Genomic DNA, 15,550 nt, shown 5'->3' on the forward strand with positions numbered 1-15,550 from the left:
TAAAGTAAAGTACAAACATTCCAAAAATTTACACTATAACAACAAACAAGAACCAATCACAAAAGAAAAGTAGGGAAATATAAATCATGAAGCAAAGTACACAATTCAATTATATTTAAATTTAGTAATATATGTATATGACAACCACTAATATAAAAATACAAATTCTAATTGAAAGACTGGATATTTTTTTTTAACTTCCGGAGAGTGTCATAATGGATATCTAGGTCACACTTTTCGTTTATTTTATTGTAGGCATTAAGCATTCTCGTCAAAGGAGCATTTCTTCCGAGGTTTGATCGCGATCGTGGTATAACAAATATCTTATATAATTTTCTTCGACAGTTTGGCCTAGGAACTGCGTATCTAAGAGTATCAAGGCTATCCTGAGAGTCTACCATATTTATTTACATTATTAAAATAAGAGTAACGATAAGAAATAATCTTACTGCGACATTGTCAAAAGGAAATTTTATCTCCACAGCCTTGAAATTAATTATTATACAACCGCAATCATAAGCTTTGTAATTAAAATGCAGTTTCAGCCGTGAAATTGAAACTGCATTATTGCTTCCCTTGCTAACTATGCTCATGCGCATGCTTTGATTTTATAATTTTTTAAGAACTGAAGACTATTTTGGGAGGCAATTAGATTATTTATATCCTTTGGATAAGAAGTTTTATTTTTTTAAATAATGTTATTCCAAATCGCATTTTTACGTTTCTCACATTAATATATCCCGGGGAACTATTTGTAATTTACAAATTGGCTCTCAACTATGTTTATGAATTAAGGATTTGATTTTGGATTGACAATCATATCTTGCAAACGTAGTAACTTCGTTCTCCAAAAACATACAAAAAAAACTTGGCATTTTAACCATACTTAAGTTATTAAGTAGTAACACAGTATAAAAATATATATAGGGACAAATCACATTGATTGAGTATGGTATAGAGTGCATCTGAACTGAAGCCCATCTCCGCTTGCTCTCTCAACTTTTAATTCAATCGATATTGTCTGATGGTTAGTGACGCACAGCGTATTGTGCAAACGAGAGTGGTTACCCGATTGCTAATTAATCAAAAGCAAAAGTTATAAGCTATAACTACCTATTGTTTACTATAGTACGAAAAAAAAGGTCAGGCGTATATTTTAGCATATATCAGACGAAGCAAACGCTGAAACACTTGATCCAGAATCACAAGTGAAAGTAATGTAGTCAAGGAATCACATTGGGTCTTCGTCAACTGACGCCAGGATGGATTGGCATCGCGATCTGAATCACAGAAGTGTTTTTTTTCTATTGGGACCACAGAGAGTAACAGGGTTAGTAGAGCAACAGGCACAGCAAAGATGCATTTTGTAATTGGGTGCAGAGCCGGACGGATGCGACCCGACCCCATGTTATTAAACATTGGTAGTGCTTCCGTTGCTGTGCCATTGTTTAAACCTATTGGTTAGCAGCTAAGTAAAGAATAGCTACTTATTGAAAGTTTTCCTACTTCTCATTTATTTTACACTAGCTTTTGCCCGCGGCTTCGTCTGCGCGTGAATTTATCTGCGAAAGCGGAACAGACATGATTTTCATATATACTTTCACCCCCCATTATGTTCATTTGGGGATGATTTTTGAAAAGTAGCCATGTATGAACGGGGTCGTCCATGCATACCAAAATTAGGCAGACAGAAAGACTTTCGCATTTATAATAATAGTAAGGACTTCCATATGTGCGGTCTATCTAGAAATCTTGGTGTAAATCAGCCTTAACATTGACATTTCAGAATCCAGATGTCACTGCAGCAGTAGCGACGTGACGTCATCCTGAAGTATTATATCGCCACCCTTACAAAAGCACCGAGACAGTTGCCAACTCGCCAATCGTTGCTTTTATCTGTGGACCACAGCCCACGTCGACTTCCGTCGGCAGACTGTCTGCATGTTACACAGTGACTTCCGCTCTTTTATCAGACTTTATTCGCACATTCTTTGGCGAGTGGCGAACTATCTTCATCTTACACTCTTCAGAATTTTTATAAACATTCTGTTTTAAATTTGGCTTGTCACGATAATGAGGCTTATTAACAGAACATCCACTTCTCAACATGCCCCCTGGTCGTAAAGTATAATTTGAATAATGCCTCTTTCGAATATTTTATCTTTCTCAAAAAATCGCGAGGGATAGTCGTGACTAAATTTTATTCATAAGCCTAGTTTTAGAAATATCACTATGTTTACAAGGCATTTCCTATTAATGCTGCTTAGAAACCAGTCAATTTTCTCTTGATATCTTTCCGTAAAATGGAAAAGAATACTACGACCATTCAGAGTGCATATTTACCTTGAAGTCCGGCGAAAAAAGGCGCAATTTACTATACGAGCATTGTAAATGGGTCCCTCGCCACCACGGTGGTGGACGTTACACGGGTTGATTACGGTCCGGTCGAGGAAGGGCGGTAAGGGGTTAATACGGGGACTTGGGAATTTTTCTGACACAATTTATAGACATTTATCTATACTTAACATACTATTTATGGAAGTTTGTTCGAGCAAAATTAGCAAATAGATTAAGAAACTTCTTCATGACATTATAATCGGATGGTACACAGAGGATCAACTCTCAATTGCTCATGAGGAAGCTTACACCAAAAACATTTGTAAGAACCTCTTTGCGAAACTCGAAGAAAATTTCATTGGGAAACGTTTTCGAGTTTCGAGGAAATATTTTTTCTGAAATTAAAAAACTTCGAAATTAAAATTAAATCATTTATACAGAAATTAGACCTTCACCATCCCAGAAGGGCTTACCATTTTAAAATATTTTTTTTCTCAGTAATGTATGTACACAATAAAGTAGCCCCTAGAGTATTATTACTATTGATGGAAACTGAAAAACTCAAGAACTTCAATATTTACAGGCAATAGAGAAACTTTCATTTAGATCCCTGCAGACTGCAAAAACGAACCACAAAGTTTGAACTCAATCGCAAAGTTTTAAGCCTCAGAAGCCTTGAGGCTTGACTAAATAATCCATCTACTTGTAACCGTTGGCGGGCTTTAGTTAGGTTAGTTTTTGAGTTCACCAGCTTATTGATGGTGTACAAGACAACAGAAGGACCTTTAGCTTATTTTTTTCTTGGAAAATGAGTGTTGGGTAATATGTTTGATTTTGTTGTACAATTTTTTTACACGTTATGCTTATTAGAATTGTTATACCATAAGTTCCGTTACTAATGTTATATTTTTTGAGCATTTTGAAGAGCACACAGCCAGACACAAACTTTCAACAAAAATATTAATAATTTTCCTAAATCTCCAATACAAGATCTAACCAAATACAGGTATTGCAGCATAGATATAGTTTGTCCTAAGGCAGACAGAGAAAGGAACTAAAGTAAATTATCTCCAACAAAATTCAATTTAGCTTCCGGCATTCGATCTATACGATTGCCTTTTGCCATTTCAATGGGATTGACGACATCCGACGCAGATATAATTGAAATTGTCCCTTATGAAGCCGATTTTCCTATATTTATGATGTATTTTTGAGGACAATATCTAATTGGTATTTTGCGTCGATCTCAAGTTATATTAAGACATCATAAATCTGGTATTTCTACAACAGAAGTCACTGTGAGTTTCAGCAAAATGTGTTATAGGATTTCTACGAGTATTCATATTCAATGCCTACGTAATTTAAATTTTTGAGATGAATTATTTTATTATTCTACTATTATTAATAAAACACCTAGAAATTGATGACTAACTCAGGCTGCAGGTTAAATCACGTTGCGATCATGACAGTATTTTACTGTCATGATCGCAACGTGATTTAACCTGCATTATTGGGCAATAGTTATCTCTTGTCCAAATAAACGCGACTGAACATATAGTTTGGTATGTTTTGGGCAAATTGTTTGATACATGGTTAGACTAATTATAATAAACAGATTATTTTAAAAGTTTTGGAATAATCTATAGGTAAGTACCATATAAGTAAACCCTATAAGAACACTTATAATTTCTAGATATCATCATGACAAAACGAAAATTCATCAAATGAATTCACGATTTCAAACCCAACGTAAACGGACTTAAAATCTTCTACATCAGTATTGCAAGTGGGCTGTATTGCTACCGCAGAGATTTATCAGCCAGACATGGTGGCGCCAGCCATACTTTTTGGACAAGATTCAAGGATGCCGTCATAACGACAGACCTAATTTATGGACTGCAGATTAAGTTACACATTTGTGATGTTACCCTAAATGGCCAAAGTGGGTAGTTAGGGAAACAATACGAAATTCTGTAATGTTCGCCTGAATAAAAAAAGGACGTTGTTTAGGGAAGACCATTAGCAAGTTTGAAATAACCTCTATAGGAAAGTTTTTATATGGCATTTTTTTCTTATATGATTGTCTCTTTTATTAGAACAATAATTACAGGGAATTAAGTAAAACAGTATCATGTGTGCTAAGGAAGAGGGCTAATCCTAGTTTCGTTTTTTTTTTAACTTAGCAATGCATCGACAAAATTAAAACAGTTTAATTAATAAGAGATAATAGAATAGGTACACTCACACGCATGATTATTTGAAACGCTCTCGAAGAATCACAATTTAGAAATCTCATCGAGGTACCAAGAGTGGGTAAAAATAGGACAATATGTATTCGGGTTAATTTCTCCAACGATATCTAAACTAAGCTTAACGACCTACAATAACCACTGTTAATTGATACGGCTTACTATTATGGTCAGTAACTCTGTAACTGCAACTGATAAGCGGGCCAATGTCGGCCGATAAGAGCTGAGGTCCGAGCGGGAGAAATTTAATAGTTGATGTAAGAGATATTGCCAAACAAGGGGATTTTAAATGGCATACAAAATCACTTAATAAAAGTTTTCCAATAAACTCTTCCAATGTCGATTAATTCGCTTTTATTAGAAGTGGAATAAATACTGCGAGACACAGGTATCTTTATTTCTATGACGAAAGTAAATAGGAAGACGGCAGTGTAGACGAACATTTTGTAAATTGACGATTTGGTAAAAATGTGGTGTTTGGAGCATCTAATTTATTTGCTACTAATATTAAAGAAGTTTATAATACAGATACTGCTGTATCGGTGGCGTCTTATTGGTCTTCACAATTATGATACGCCGAGTCTAAGAAGAAGCAAAAATTTTGTTTGGTTACATGTTTCTATTTTACGCAAAAACAGCTAGATGGCTTAACGTAACGTTCTTGGAATCATGTAGTAAAGAATTTCTTACTCGCGGAAATGTAATACGACATATCAGTGAAGGCATTCACGAGAAACGAATGTCAAGGTGTTAAAAGTACGGAAAGTTTACATTAATGTGTTAACTTATGTTTATTAACACTCAGCAGATTTTTAACACTCTAGATAAATTTACGAAGATCTAAATGCATTGATATGTTATCAAAACATTTTCAAATAATATCGGAACCAATATCAGAACTAAACCTGTTTGCAAATGCCAAACTATGTGGCAATCTATCCTTTCGATTAAAAATAAATAGTGGTTTTTAATAAAAAGTGGTTTCAATTCAACATGTTATCATAACATGTATATCATATACTTTGTGTGAGCAAAGTTGAGTAGGTACTATGGCTCTATTTTGAACTGGTAGGATGATAGGCAATTCAAATTAATTTCAAGCTTAGACTAAATGTAACAATAAATCATAGTACACTATATCAGATGAAAAGAACTTCTTTCTGGGTACAGCCTTTGTTGCAAAACACAGAATCATTTCATTTGTTAGTAAAATTGAGTTCCAGTGTCTTGATAAGAATGCATCACCATTTTCCAAAGTCACCATAGCCGGCATCAAACCCAGGGTCGTCGACCCCGCCACATCCGATTGCATTGGCAGCGTTATCTGCATATCGATCTAGGCGATCTCCAGCCTTGTCACACTAGGGGCGCGCCAACTTTATGCATCATTAGCTGTCTAGTACCAGACCTTTCAGAAACATTTGGTCAAAGGCTTTTTAATAAACCATTTCAGATATGCGGGTGACTACAAAGATCCCTTCCTGGGATAAGTCCGCCATTAAGCATTTTTATTTTAAATGTATCATGTATTTTATTAAAAGTACCTATATACCATAAAGACAAAAAATATTACAAACAATAAAAGAACTAATAATTTCTTATAACGTTATAAGTCCCTTTCTCCTATAACGTAATATCTCCTAAATGCGATAAGATTTTTTATTCTGGAGATTCCTAAATTTACCGTATCAAAAAGATAAAGTTTAGCCCCGAATAAGAAACTTATAAAAATAAAGACTAAACAGGACAAAGCCAAACTGAAGAATCTTACACCACTAGAATACAGTCATTCATAACTAACGTTATGAAAGGAAGAAAATCCAATCAATATTTATTAAATATCTCAAGAACTTTTAAATTCAGTTGATAACATCCCAGCTGTGGAGCTGAAAATAATAAAGTCTATAAAAATATCTTGAAAAACTGTGAACAAAAGCGTAGCTTCAGAGTCTTCATTAAGAGACAATAGGCTCTCCAGGCTCGGCTGTGTCGAACAAAAGGACTCGGTGCAGAGAAGAGAAAAATGTATTGGAAATGGAACTGATCCGGCGAGCATAGCCGACTGAGTTCAATTTACAAACTAATGACGAAATAACTGTATGAGAGGGGTCACAGTAGACATAGACAAAATTACGCTAGATGCAATTACGAAATTTAATCGACTTAACTTACTTGGCATTAAAGCGTATGAAGTAATAACATACGAAGAACTGATTGAATCGGCCTGTGATGTAGACAAGCATTGTGCAATTAGAAACACATTTTTATGTGTCGGACAGTGAACTGCAAAATCTAATAAGATTTATTGCAATTGAAGTTTGAGGGACATCTTAATTTGTTTATTTGTCCAAATTAATGGTTTACAAACTTTGTTGTTTCCACAACTTACAATTGAATTTTAGAATTAGAACAAAACCCAGTTGGGCTTCTTACTTATGCAAAGGCGCGGGCGGTTATTGTGATGTAAATTTTTTTAAACCTCGTTTAGGCCGGCATAGGCGGCTAGGGAGGTTTACACAATCGATACATGGTGCGACGCATGCGTGACTCCCTGCGGCTTCCAACGCAGCCTTCCAGACACAGATTTACAAACGCTAGATACCGCATTTTCACCATTATAGCATCGAACAGTGTTAATCGTCTTCTGTAAACCACTGCTGGGTACAACGCTTTGCCTAAATCCGTTATTGCTGGCTATATCTGGTTTGCGATTGAAAGGTTTAGAGTAGACAGGCGACTGAAAAGAAAACGCACAATGTTCTGGCGCCCAAGTACAAAGGGGCTTCACCTTTCGACAGTCCGACCGGACTATGGTTAGCTAACCTCAAAGTAAGAATATTCACAACTTATATATCTATCTATATACACATTTTCTTGATCAAATCACTAAAAAAGAATTAAGGCGCACCCTCAGTAGAGCTCTATGTGGCATGCGATATCTAGGCAAATAAAAATCTGCGGCCATACCTTACCAGTCCTTAGGCAATGCGAAATTCGAAATGACACGCACAAGGAATGACGAATTGTGTGATGTTGTCGAAATGACACCCTCTGTCGTTAGCAGGGAAGCCTAATGGGAACATCACGGTGTGACGAAGATTGGCAAGCTCGTTTGGACCAATCTTAATAGCGTATCTGATTTTGGGTCAAGATATTCAATATCTTACATTTTAAGGTCAGCAATGTCAGTGTATTTGTTTTTTTTTCCTACAGACTGTATTTTTTATATAAAGTATTAAATAGATCATATGATGAGGCCGCGCCGTATCCCCCCATGTCTTTTCTGTTTCCAAAACTAGTTCCGAAACCGGCCGCTTTGCGGTAGTAATTTAAATATCTAATGTTTGGAAACTATTTCATATAGAGAGAAACTTAATGATCTTCAAATTAATTAGCAAACAAGATAAGACATTTATTTAGTCATTCTTATCAACCGTGGCAAAAACTAGTACGTACCGCACGTATTATAAAGCACATGTCCTGATATAGCCAATCCCAAAGCAGTTCATGCGAGTAAACCGGTGGCACGGGCATAAAATTAGATTTGGGGAATTACCATAATACGTGAATCCATTACATTCCACAGTACAAAAGCCTAGTAATAAGATTCGGAATAAATTGACAGCAAAATCTGGAATACTGAGGAATATACATAACATCACGCTCACGTCTCGTTTCTCCGAGCGTTGGCAGAGATTGTTGTAATTATTTCCTTTGGCTTTAATATTTTGTTTCTTTACTTTTGCTTCTTCTACGTTCACCAGTCATTAGTCTTTCAATTAACCATGAATTATAGGTCTTCTAATATTTTGCTTCTTTACTATTTTTACCTAAAAAAGGAACTCATCATCCTCAAATAAAGGTTTTTCCTTAGATTAACTTAACCGGGTTAATATTTGAGGACTTGAAGGAGGCCAACGACAAGAGCGATCAGCGTGGCCAGATACTGGTCGAACACAGTTTGGATAGCCATTTCAACAAGAAGTAGACTTGAATGTAGTGTAACATATATTTATTTATTTAAACTAAATTCAACATAAAACAAAAGTAAAAAAAAAAATAATTAATGAAATATTAACCTAATTAAACTAAAATAAAAATACAAACACTATATACATTAAAACTATAACTAAAACCCTACTAATACAATAATAAATCACTAAATAACAAACAAATAAACAAAAACATTAAAACATAGGTACGTAAGTTGGTCACATCAATAATGGCTAGTTGTTCGTTCTCACTGCAACATACGACCGGTCCTTTGTTCTCGTCCCCACATAAACCGGCGCGTAGCGGGCGATCGCGGAAAGCGATTTTGATCTTCATACAGCGGACACGTAAACGCTCATCTCAACGCAGTGTTCAAAAAATTTAAATACGCTGATAATTAATTCCTCCAGTTTTTTTTTACACACTGTGACTAGAATTTCTAAAGTGTAAAATTTCTCTTCAGTTTAATTTCAAAGTTTTGTGTGTGCAATATTATTACCCGTGAATCGGTAAGTGGTGAACCTACACTGTATTTTATAGGGATATTACGTTAGTATGTTTTATTAGTGAATTGTGTTATTTTATTCTTTTATTTACTGAGCAGTGTTCAATATTCAATGTAATAAAATGGCCGTTAGCTGTTAAATTATTGCATCAGCCATAGTTTTAAATTCTACCTTCAATATTGTTCATTTGTTAAAATTCTAAATATTGGTTTTCTCACTTAAATTTTATCAGGATAATAATAACTGATTCTTGTAACTCTGTTCTCCTTGACCATCAGCCACATTCATGCCTACTTGGTATAAACTAGGTACTTATTCCCTTCTTTGCTTCTGGGCGTGGCTGGCTGGTCAAGGGCTTAGTAGGTCATTGAATTTATACTGGACATCATATTCCAGGGTCCGAGTTTAGGGCTGAGACGACAGCCATATCATTGCGCACCACCCTGCGACTGCTGAGTGCTGTCCGTACGACCGACCATCCCAGCGTAGTCATTGACCGAAGACTGGTCGCGATTAAGGGCAGTACCTCTTTGTCAGGATTTAGAACACGGCATAGGGCAGTAGGACTCAACCCTGTATTTATTTTCTTTAAATAAAATTATTATCTGTGGACTTGGTTGAACTTTTATTTACTTCACCCAAACGTCACACTGGCGCTCAACGTGTTTAAATTTATTATTTTCTTATGCCGTAGTTCTACTTCCTTTTAGTAGCTGCATGTTTGTGTGCTTTATTTTGTTTTTCTTTTGTTTTGTGAAACGTTTCATTTTACTTTTGGTTGCAAGCAGCTAAGGTGTAACACTAAACACGTCTATTCTTTTACATTCTATTTAGTCGTTATTATTATTGTTAAAAATTTCCGTTGTTTTGTTAACATTTTATCTTGCCAGAACAATTTTCTTAAACTACCGCCGCACTTTAAAATTGCTAATCTATGTTGTAGTCAGTAATTCGGTCATTTTGTAAACTGTCCAAATCGGTTTTTTTTATTTTGTGTTTGTGCTACACACTAGTTGCAATTTTATGTGCCTTTTTTTTTTTCTTTCTTTCTTTTTGGTTTTGTGTTGTGTGATTTAAATTTTTTTTTCTTTTGCCTATTTTTATTTTTATTTTTTCTTTGCATTTATTTAGCAACCTTAAACGTTCTTCGTGTCACAATTTTGTAAAGAACAGAGATTTTTTTTTACGGTTTTGGTTCACCATTTACTTATTGCCGGTATATATATATATTTTTTTTTCTCTTTTAAATATGGCTTTTCCTATTAAATTTTTATCACTCCAGAAGTCTGAATTAGAGTACGAAGTGGCAATCAGAGGTTCTAACCCTGAAAGCACCGTACAAGAGCTTAGGAAGCAAATCGCTAAACTAGCTCCCATTTTTCCATCGGAAGACATTTTAGATTCGCCATTTGGTACAGCTGAGGACCTCGTAGGAGTTTCAAATGTTTTAACAAAGATTAAGTCATCGATCGAGGGTACCGAGCTCGATCGTAATAACGTTTTAAGAGTTAAAAATTTATTAAATCATCTGTATCATCGCTTAAATAGGATACATAGTAGTGGGACCGAATCAGCCATTTATGGTTCTTGCGTTGACCAATTTAAAATGTACACAAATAAAGTTCAATCTCTTAAAGATAAAGACATAATTGATCCATTGCTTTGTCAAGGTACCAGTGAATCATCCATATCAACCACCCCAATGAACATATCTGTAACTTGTGATCGATCTTCTCAAGTGACGTTTGGGTGAAGTAAATAAAAGTTCAACCAAGTCCACAGATAATAATTTTATTTAAAGAAAATAAATACAGGGTTGAGTCCTACTGCCCTATGCCGTGTTCTAAATCCTGACAAAGAGGTACTGCCCTTAATCGCGACCAGTCTTCGGTCAATGACTACGCTGGGATGGTCGGTCGTACGGACAGCACTCAGCAGTCGCAGGGTGGTGCGCAATGATATGGCTGTCGTCTCAGCCCTAAACTCGGACCCTGGAATATGATGTCCAGTATAAATTCAATGACCTACTAAGCCCTTGACCAGCCAGCCACGCCCAGAAGCAAAGAAGGGAATAAGTACCTAGTTTATACCAAGTAGGCATGAATGTGGCTGATGGTCAAGGAGAACAGAGTTACAAGAATCAGTTATTATTATCCTGATAAAATTTAAGTGAGAAAACCAATATTTAGAATTTTAACAAATGAACAATATTGAAGGTAGAATTTAAAACTATGGCTGATGCAATAATTTAACAGCTAACGGCCATTTTATTACATTGAATATTGAACACTGCTCAGTAAATAAAAGAATAAAATAACACAATTCACTAATAAAACATACTAACGTAATATCCCTATAAAATACAGTGTAGGTTCACCACTTACCGATTCACGGGTAATAATATTGCACACACAAAACTTTGAAATTAAACTGAAGAGAAATTTTACACTTTAGAAATTCTAGTCACAGTGTGTAAAAAAAAACTGGAGGAATTAATTATCAGCGTATTTAAATTTTTTGAACACTGCGTTGAGATGAGCGTTTACGTGTCCGCTGTATGAAGATCAAAATCGCTTTCCGCGATCGCCCGCTACGCGCCGGTTTATGTGGGGACGAGAACAAAGGACCGGTCGTATGTTGCAGTGAGAACGAACAACTAGCCATTATTGATGTGACCAACTTACGTACCTATGTTTTAATGTTTTTGTTTATTTGTTTGTTATTTAGTGATTTATTATTGTATTAGTAGGGTTTTAGTTATAGTTTTAATGTATATAGTGTTTGTATTTTTATTTTAGTTTAATTAGGTTAATATTTCATTAATTATTTTTTTTTTTACTTTTGTTTTATGTTGAATTTAGTTTAAATAAATAAATATATGTTACAGTAGATAAAAATAAGTTTGTTTATAAAGGACGGTAAGGGGAAGGGTCTCGCCCAAGGCTAATCCGGGTCAACGTAACTCGCCTTAATGTTCTCAAATACATCGTGTAATTTTGCGATAACAATACTCAGTTCAGAAGAAACTTTAGCTTACATTATAATCTTTCACAAATGTATTTGTAGGATTTAATATAATTTAATTTAACATTGAAGCACATAATGATGAAATGTGATCGTTTCGTTCGTCGTTTTAAAATTCATTCGATTGCTCGTGAATATTTCATTATTTCATTGTTTCGACAAAACACGCTACTTTCAAAAGAATCAGCCAAAGATTACAACAAATCAGCACGTGGTTCGATTCGCGAACGGTCACGGCAGCGCTATGCCAGACGCAGACGTCGCGAATGGGGTCTGTGTGCTACCGAGAAAGGCGGGTGCAACGACCGGTGATATAACAAGAGGCGACGGCGAGGTTGATGGCAGCACTGACCATTAACATGTTCCAACTCTTAATTTTCGTAAATTTGACATTGGAGTAACTGCATAAGGACTAGAATAGATTTACAACATGTCAGACATTATAATTACTAGAACCAAATCAGGTCAGTGTGCTAGCGACAAAGGCGGAAGCGGAAGCACCGGTGACATAATATGAGGCCAAAGAACAGAAGATGTCGATGGAACAAATTTTGAAGTCGCGTGAAGAATTATTTATCCAAGTCTTCGTAATTAGACGCCACAACCACAAGGTTTGCCGAAGACCATGCGAAACGGAGAAACAATAGGCAAGCGAACCTTATGATGATGTTCTTTCTTGGGTGAGGGTACAACCGGGAAAGCTTACAGATGAAGGAGTCACAACACACAACAATCCATTTTTTAACGTGTCAAAAAGCAATCGACAGAAAATTTAATTGAAGGTTATATATATGATACATTTTAAATTGTGACTATCAGTAATGTTACTTACAGTTCCTGCCACATTTGGTCACTAGAGGAATAGCTTCGTTCGTGCTTGCTTACGTTGTCTGCCTTGTCAACAAGCAAAAGAAAGTGCCTAAATTTAATCGTAGTTTTCACTAAGATATGCAAGCATGTTTATATTAACGTTAAATTACGATCTGAAGAACAGATCAATTCTAAGTTTTAAGTAGTTAATAGATCTAGATTTCTTTATTTTAATTAAACTAGCCTTTACAAATCAACAGTTTGCAAGGGCAGTAGCAAATTATCGAGTATGGGTCATTGGTATGACTTTCGTTAGTCGATTTCGACGATTAAATGCGGGGGAATACTAATGAGATCGCCTTACCACGAGGTACAATGGCCCAATACATTCGGTCAGCGGTGAATAAATTAGTTATTAAAAATATCACGTTATGTTGATGGCGTGTGCTTGACAGCCTAAGAAATTGAACACCTAATGAAGAAATTATCAACTCAATTGAATAAAGGAATATGACAAAGAGTAAATCAATATCAACATTGAAATTCGAACAACGGATAAGAGAAATATCTGAGCTGTCTTGTGGTAAATCTTTTGTGAGGATACTAATAACAGCGAAAACTAAAACCGTTTTCAAAAGCTACAACAAAGAACCGAACATCAACCGTGGATAATCTAGTACACAAACTGGAACAAAACAGGCAATAACTACGCGCGTTCATAGCTAACCTAAATAAGATCTAGATTTAACACTAGCAGTCTGTTATATTGACAGGCCCACGCGCAATCACAGGCAAATATCGGGTTACCGCTTGAAAGAGCCGGATTTTATATTGGTATCAAAGCTACATTTTGTTCACATCATAGCGAATCCTACCTCGTACCTACTCTCAAATAAATATCCTACCTCTACAGAGCATTAGTCAACACGCGATTCAACAGGAAAATATAAAAATATTTTATCATCGGGTTCTATTCATTTTTCTTCTTTTTCAAAAAATAATCTTATATTTTGTTGAAAGACTTAAAACCTTTTAGACACGGCTTTCATTCAGGTCAATCGAGTGAAAATGTCATATTGGCGGAAATGCCCATTATCGGAAATATATCGAGTTACCAGACAGATGCGACCTTCTAATATAGGGAATGCGCTGTCGGGAAATTTCGGAAGGAAATCAATCGTATAGCTGAAGATTCACATTTATTGTTTTATCGTGACATGGGCACAATAATCAAGATTAATAAATGTGCTTCTTGGCATGACACAGATAGGAAAAATCCATAATATTTCCATAATAGTGAAGTTAATGCCGTGAAAAATGACATTGGTAATGATAGTCATTTTATCTCAACAACAAAATTAAACTTGCATCGGATATCTCGAAAAATTAGTATAACATCAAAGACATCGATATTGTTTGTCGATTGTTTTCCAGAGTTTAAGGGGGAAATTGCCGAGATAAAAAACAAACTACAACTAGGTACCAACACTTTTTAATGTACAGTCAACATCACACCCAAAATCATAGCAAATTCGCCACTATCCTGCAAAAGATCCATACAGTGCAATTCGACATGCGGTGAACATGAAGTCTACCAACCTAAAGACAAATATCGCAACAATGTATACGGTAGCGTGTGCACTCGCACAACACATGCCTGCATGCTCTACATACGTATCTGAGTTGTTACAAACGACCATATTCACTCATGTGCAAACAGCAAAATGCCAAATTCAAAACAGGTAACTTCAAAACATAGGATTAATCAATGCTATAATCTTATAAACATTCTAATAAGATTCACTTTGCAAATGTTATTACATAGAAGGTGCACGGCGCGTACGTTTTACAGCCTCCTTTATGGACTGTATTCGGCGGGAAATAGCGATGATATTTGCAGTGATTTTGGTCTAGGTTGATGTGACGCTGGCCTGTACATACATACACCTGCATCGTTGCAGGCTGTGTGCACCCCATTCCACGGCTCTATCGATCGTTTCCTGACGATGCCGGGCTAGAGGCTTCCTTCTGGATATTTCGATGTACAATCAAGTCGTACTCAAAACTAAAACTAGAATATCAATCACAAATACATTTTAGTTTCAATGGAAAGTCTACAACTGGAGTTTTCGTGATAGTTTTAGAGCTATATTAAAACCAAATATTGTTTAATGAAACTAGAACTTGTCCATTTGAAAGACGATCAGGTTGTGCGACAAGAGATGTTGTATAAAAAAATATTTGTATATGAGAACAGATCAAATACGACTTAGGGCCAAAATTCGCGACGTTTATGGTTTATGGGATACTATTCAACGATAAAAATATTTAAAATTAAAGAACTAGGTACAACATTCCGAGTGAAAAATTAAACGCAAACGTCAAACAGCTATACTTAGCTGAGACAAGGAAGGAGGTGGGTCAAAATGGCGTGAAATTTTTGACGTAATGTATGGATGCTTTATAAACTAAGTTGCCTTTAACGACAAAACATCTCACAACTTAGCTTTCAGCCAGTCAAGATGGCCATTTTAACAATGCTTAATGCCCATAATAAAGTTTACCTTGTGCCTTAAACCAGCAAGTTATTAGATTTATGACACTGATGTTTTATGACAAACTTTCATAGCA

At 35.6% G+C, this 15,550-nt stretch overlaps 1 protein-coding gene and 2 long non-coding RNA genes across 8 annotated transcripts in view; 1 reads left to right on the forward strand and 2 right to left on the reverse strand.

Moving 5' to 3' along the window:
- Window positions 1-15,550, reverse strand: part of eIF5 (eukaryotic translation initiation factor 5) — a 42,727-nt gene that overhangs the window by 24,467 nt on the left and 2,710 nt on the right. The window lies entirely within an intron of this gene.
- On the forward strand, window positions 8,592-9,697 carry LOC128674214 (uncharacterized). Its single transcript, XR_008405149.1, has 2 exons — window positions 8,592-9,088; window positions 9,482-9,697. It is a non-coding gene; the product is annotated as an uncharacterized LOC128674214 (long non-coding RNA).
- On the reverse strand, window positions 10,861-11,982 carry LOC135309823 (uncharacterized). The gene is made up of 2 exons (XR_010370047.1): window positions 11,470-11,982; window positions 10,861-11,076 (listed from the first exon to the last, which is right to left on the reverse strand). It is a non-coding gene; the product is annotated as an uncharacterized LOC135309823 (long non-coding RNA).

This window comes from Plodia interpunctella, chromosome 12, assembly GCF_027563975.2.
Source record: "Plodia interpunctella isolate USDA-ARS_2022_Savannah chromosome 12, ilPloInte3.2, whole genome shotgun sequence".
Classification (NCBI taxonomy): Eukaryota; Metazoa; Arthropoda; class Insecta; order Lepidoptera; family Pyralidae; genus Plodia; species Plodia interpunctella.